We start from the raw sequence: 6,498 nt of genomic DNA on the forward strand, positions 1-6,498 counted from the left end.
GAAAGAGACAGATAGATAGATAGATAGATAGATAAATAAATAAATAAATAAATAAATAAATAAATAAATGAAAGAAGGAAAGAAAGAAAAGCTGAAGCTAACTCTTCATATGGATGATTTCTCATCTCCTGCATTAACAAGATTCTAAAGATATTTACATGTATCCAAAAAGAAAAATACATAGTACTAGAGAGTAGGATAATTTATTATCATTTTAAATAGCTTTTCCAGCCCAGAGGCAGGGAGTACTGCAAAGCAGCTTAAACTACTCATTTGCTTGCTTGAATTGGGGAAACCCATTTGTCAGGGCAGCTGTTCAAGCTTTCTTCTTGGACACTGGCCAATGGCAGCAATTCCTGGGGTACTTGCAAGGGGGAAGGCTGCAACACTCTGGGTTAAGGTTCTAAGGCTCAATTGTGACCTACGGCTGAGAATCATCACACTAAGGGAAGTAAATGGTATACATTAAGGCTACAGATGATGCCAGGCCTGTCTTTTAAGCTGCTTCCTTTGCACCTGCAAACTCTTTCTTGTTTCTGATCATTTGACCCAAATAAAGAAGAAGACAGCTTTCACGCTGGGTAGACATAGTATGTGCTGGGTGGCCCTGATGACAATTTTCTATGCTGATTTATGTTTATCATTTGCCTATTACACAAGTATGTATTACAATTCATGCTTCTGTGAACAAATAGATGAACGCTCAATCTATTGACATATGTGATGTGGTAGACATTTTTCCTGGCTGTATTATTCCTTTGCCTAACACCATCCACAGTATCTTTAAGAGCTGAAGTGTATAAAGTCTATGTCTCTCATTTCAGGGCCTAAAACCACAGCCAGTTGTGACAGAAGCCCCGTTTAGTCTGCCAGAGTGGACGTCTAGACCTGTCACTTTAAACAGGCTATTTAGTAGTTACTAATCAGAAAACTGGGGTAAACAAACTAGGGTAAAGCCTCTGGCATTTTCAGAGGAGCAGGCGACTTTCTTCGGAACGAAAAGAACCTTCTTCAGAAAGAAAGATGGCTATGCCACAGACAAGTTTTCAGAATTAGGTTCACATTAGTTCTCCTGTTAAAGTTTCCTATTTTTGTCTTACTTTATATTATTTTTAAAGGCATCTTAAATTTATAAATTAATCGAATCAGTCACTGGTACATTGCTGACCATATGTTAAGAATTATTTAAGTGATGTTCCTTCACTTAACAAAAATCAACTGACTGTCTACTGGGATGTTCAATGTTGCATGATATGGTCATTGCCACCAACCAAGGTTAAAGTGCTCACAGTTTGTCTGAAAGTACAAACAAGTTAAAAATATAAGAATGGAGAATGTACAGGGTTTACAGGAGCAGGGGTTAGGGGAGTCACTAAACTGAGCTGGAGAAGGAAGGTGTCCTGTAGGAGAGAACCTCTAATATATCACTCATACAGACTCTAGTTACATTAAAGTATGCTAAATCAGACTGTTTCTCTTTGTTCACAAAATTACTTACTAATATCAGAGAAGGTGAAAACACATAGGATACACATAACAGTAGGGAGAATATTTAAAATATATAAGCACTTTAGAAGCACTATTAACAAAACTGGCATTATCAATGACTATTAAATTAGGTAATGAAATCAAGGAGTTCTGGAATTCTATAGTTCTTCAGTTGTAGGTTATATTTTTTAGTAGTAGGTTAACTTTCATAGAAATTTAAACTCAAATGTGAAAAACAGAATGGGGAAAGAGAGATAAGTAATATACTTATTAAACTCTATGATAGTATTTTATATCCACTAGTATATAGCAACGAAAGGCAGCATATTCTAAACAAAGATAACATTAGTAAACATTACCTGCCATGTAGGAAACAACAAGTACTATATGACACCCTTTCCACAAATTTAATTGAAATATATATATATATATAAAATAAATTTATAGATATATATATATATAAATTTATTTTGGTTTGACTGCTAAAAACAAACCCATGGTATTAATTGTCATCATCAATAGCACAACTAACATTTATTGGCTACTTGCTATTTGCAAATTACCTGTAAAGTGTGTTAGGACATTTTCCTAGTTAATTTTAACTATCTTATTCAGTAGTCCTACTATAATCCAATCTTCCAGATGAGAGAATCAATATTTAGAAAAATTAAATAAGTTCCCAAAGTCAAAATATTAGTGAGCAGTTGAAGCATTTTGAGTTGAGCCTAAACTCAAACACTATGCTATTCTGTTCCCTGTACCACATGCCATTTCTCCAACTCTGTTTCTTCTTTAGTATGTATGTTCGGAGCTGTGAATTTCTATGTACATATTTATAAACTACTTTGAATTTATATGTGTTCTGCCAGTGTTCTCCAGTCTTCTCGATACTACCATAGCAATTTTTACACAAATCTCAGGAGCCCACAATGTCCAAAAACCACTAGAGTACAGTTCAAGACCATCATTTTATTTTTTTCCCCAAGGTTTTATTGTAATCTATTATTCCTCCATGGATTACCTGTTTCTCCCCTTTTTTCATGTCTAATGCCCAGTTATTTTTTGAAATTATTCCTAAGAGAATGGACCTAAATATTCACATATAGAAGAACCAAACTGCCTGTGGTTACTGCAAAGGTCTAGAAACAAAATCATGAATATGCAAATTTCCTGCATGAGAAACTTGTGGTTTGGCAGGTATTAAGTTGTATTTGGGGGCTTGAATTACTATGTCACAGATTCTCACTCTGTTGCCCAGGCTGGAGTGCAGGGGCACAATCTCAGCTTACTGCAACCTCCATGTCCTGGGTTCAAGCGATTCTCCTGCCTCAGCCTTCCAAGTAGCTGGGATTACAAGGGCCCGCCACTATGCCTGGCTAATTTTTGTATTTTCAGTAGAGATGAGGTTTTCGCTGGTCTGGCTGGTCTTAAACTCCTAACATTAAGTGATCCTCCCACCTCAAACTCCCAAAGTGCTGGGATTATAGGCGTGAGCCACTGTACCCAGCCAGAAAATAAATTTTAATATAACAATTTTAGATAACAAGATTTTATAGTTTTCTCTCTGATTCCCAAATGATTTTTTGGCACCTTGTTTAAAATTATAACAGCATTGATCATATGGAGTAATTTGTTTATCTCTTCGTCTTCTTGTCCAGCTTCAGGTTGTTAGCCCTTAGAAGGCAAAGTAAGTCCTAGTTGTCTTTATTTACCTGGCATGTACACTGAATTAACCTGCTACCCCATTATGACAGAATCCTTGTGTATTTATTTTGTGCCAGGCATTGTTAACAACGTCACATGTACAGTATTTACTCAATTAACCCTCACACTAACCCTATGAAGGAGATTCCACTTCCATCCCTGTTTTACAGATGAAGAAACTGAGGGGGTAAGAGGTGGAATGACCTGCCCGCAGCTATCAAGTGATGAAGCCAGGGTTTTAATCCAAGCAGTCTTGCTTAGATGAAGAGTTTAGATATTTTCCTATAGGAAGTAAAGCCACTTATGATCTAAACTGATATGAGAATGGACTGGAAAGAGGCAGGTCTCAATGTAGGGAGACCAGATGGGAAACTACTGCAGTGTCTGGGTCTGAGGGCTTGTCTGAGGCAGCAACAATGGCAGTGGATAGAGGAGACGAGAGGGATAGTGGTTAAACGGACAGTTCTTGATCACTGATTGGCAATAAGGAGTGAAGGAGAAGCCTCCCATGTTCCTGGCTGGAGACATAGTACAAAATGAAGTGCCAGTCACCAGTGAAGGAATACATGCAGAGAAGCAGGTTTTGTTTTATGGCAGGGAAGGATAATAAATTATATTTTAAATGTACTCACTTGACCTGTTCAGAAGTTAGATATTCCTCTTATGTCTGGTAAATAAGGGCAGCACAGACTGGTGACTTATGTGATGCATCTGTACCATTCTGTTTGCCGGGCCCTTCTCAGGTTCTTCTGTGGGCTTGACCCACTCCCATCTCTCCATGCCCAACAAGAGCAAATACTTCTGTACTAATTAATTATTTACGTGTATGCCTCTATTACTGTGCTAGTCTATGAACTCCTTAAGATCAAGGACTAAATCTTACTTATTTTTATACAGCTGGTATATAATACAGTGGCCTGGCTGGGTGCGGTGGCTCATGCCTGTAAACCCAGAACTTTGGGAGGCTAAGGTGGGTGGATCACGAGGTCAGGAGTTCAAGACCAGCCTGGCCAAGATGGTGAAACCCCATCTCTAATAAAAATACGAAATTTAGACCGCCATCTTCCAGGAATTCGCCAAAATGACGAACACAAAGGGAAAGAGGAGAGGCACTCGATACATGTTCTCTAGGCCTTTTAGAAAACATGGAGTTGTTCCTTTGGCCACGTATATGCGAATCTATAAGAAAGATGATATTGTGACATCAAGGGAATGGGTACTGTTCAAAAAGGAATGCGCCACAAATGTTATCATGGCAAAACTGGAAGGGTCTACAATGTTACCCAGCATGCTGTTGGCATTGTTGTAAACAAACAAGTTAAGGGCAAGATTCTTGCCAAGAGAATTAATGTGCGTATTGAGCACATCAAGCACTCTAAGAGCCAAGATAGCTTCCTAAAACGTGTGAAGGAAAATGATCAGAAAAAGAAAGAAGCCAAAGAGAAAGGTACCTGGGTCCAACTGAAGTGCCAGCCTGCTCCACTCAGAGAAGCACACTTTGTGAGAACCAATGGGAAGGAGCCTGAGCTGCTGGAACCTATTCCCTATGAATTCATGGCTTAATAGGTGTTAAAACAATAAATAAATAAAAGACCTCTGGACTGTTAAAAAAAAAATACAAAATTTAGCTGGGTATGGTGGTGTATGTCTGTAATCCCAGCTACTGGGGAGGCTGAGGCAGGAGAATTGCTTGATCCCAGGAGGTGGAAGTTGTAGTGAGCCGAGATCATGCCATTGAACTCCAGCCTGGGTGACAGAGCAAGACTCTGGAAAAATGAAATGAAATAAAATAAATAATAAAAATACATAAAAAAAAAAAAGAATCTAGTGACCTGGAATAGCTGAAACAGCTATTGAATAGCTGGTATTTGATAAATATTTGCTGAATGAAGACATAAAAGAATGCATACAGACCAGAGGTGCTCAGTTTCTAGGAAAGTCCCATTTCAGGAAACACCTATATGGCTGTCTTTAGGGGAACTTTCTCTGCCTAAGACTGAGGGCAGTCCAACTATTTTTATAGCCTGATGTTTAGTGCTATGGGCCTCATTGTAACAGGCCCGCTAATAAATAATAAATAATGATGGAAAAATTACTTTGAATTCTAAGATAATAAATCTTCCAGAGAGTAATAAAAGTATGTTATATTTAATTAAAAAATTTAAAATTCTTTTTATCACTCTTCATGTAAGGATACTCTCCAGTAAGCAAGGAACAAGTGGCATTTGGAATTCAGAGTAAGTTAAACCACTCTATCAGAGGGCGTTTATATAGGATAGACCTGAATCCTGAACACATTTTAGCTTAGAGCAGTGGTTTCCAAATTTGAGTTTTACCACCTGGAGAGCTTTTTAAAAAAATACTGACTTCAAGACCTTATTGTAGACTGAGAAAATATAATTTTTTCCCAAGCAGTAGTCCCTAGATCACTGCCTGGAAATCAGTGGTTCAGAGGATGATCACATGAGGACCGCGAACATCCTGATCATATAAGAGTATGCATATTTTAAATTTATGGAAAAGTCCATAAATTAGGTGACAGGGCCTTGTAGCAAGGCTTATTTGATAGTCCTCTATTCCGTCGAAGAGAGAGTCTCGAAATTACTAAGCACTGGACCAGCAGACATAATTCAGTAAGATTTGTCTGACAGATTGTTTGCTTCCAGCTGTCACTACAAGTGTCACATTTAGATCTTACTTCATGGTAAAAGACAATAGATACAAAAATATATAATCCTCTGTCACATGGACCTTGAACTGTAAAATACAAAAGGAAGTAAATCACATCTATCTTTTTTTAGCAAAGAGGCAAACATCTTGGAACTTCTGCTTTGGCCCTAAATCCACTTTGCACATGTGTTACACATTAACAACAAATTATCTGCTCTAGTTCTCACTTTGAACAGCAACTCTGTTCAAATGAACTGTAAAATTAAAAAAAAAAAAAAAAAAACCATCCCAAGGAAACTGAATTTTTGAGGAGATCCTATGCTGATTATTATTTTTTTTTTGTTTTGTTTTTTTTGAGACGGAGTTTCGCTCTTGTTACCCAGGCTGGAGTGCAATGGCGCGATCTCGGCTCCCGCAACCTCCGCCTCCTGGGTTCAGGCAATTCTCCTGCCTCAGCCTCCCAAGTAGCTGGGATTACAGGCACGCACCACCATGCCCAGCTATTTTTTTTGTATTTTTAGTAGAGACGGGGTTTCACCATGTTGACCAGGATGGTCTCGATCTCTTGACCTTGTGATCCACCCGCCTCGGCCTCCCAAAGTGCTGGGATTACAGGCTTGAGCCACTGCGCCCGGC

The 6,498-nt window shown here is 38.4% G+C and overlaps 1 protein-coding gene and 1 pseudogene across 3 annotated transcripts in view; both read right to left on the reverse strand.

The window, feature by feature from the left end:
* ZNF277 (zinc finger protein 277) overlaps positions 1-6,498 on the reverse strand; it is a 138,227-nt gene that overhangs the window by 57,747 nt on the left and 73,982 nt on the right. The window lies entirely within an intron of this gene.
* Positions 11-6,498, reverse strand: part of LOC141580060 (importin subunit alpha-1 pseudogene) — a 53,404-nt pseudogene continuing 46,916 nt past the window's right edge.

This window comes from Saimiri boliviensis, chromosome 10 (genome assembly GCF_048565385.1).
Source record: "Saimiri boliviensis isolate mSaiBol1 chromosome 10, mSaiBol1.pri, whole genome shotgun sequence".
NCBI classification, from domain to species: Eukaryota; Metazoa; Chordata; class Mammalia; order Primates; family Cebidae; genus Saimiri; species Saimiri boliviensis.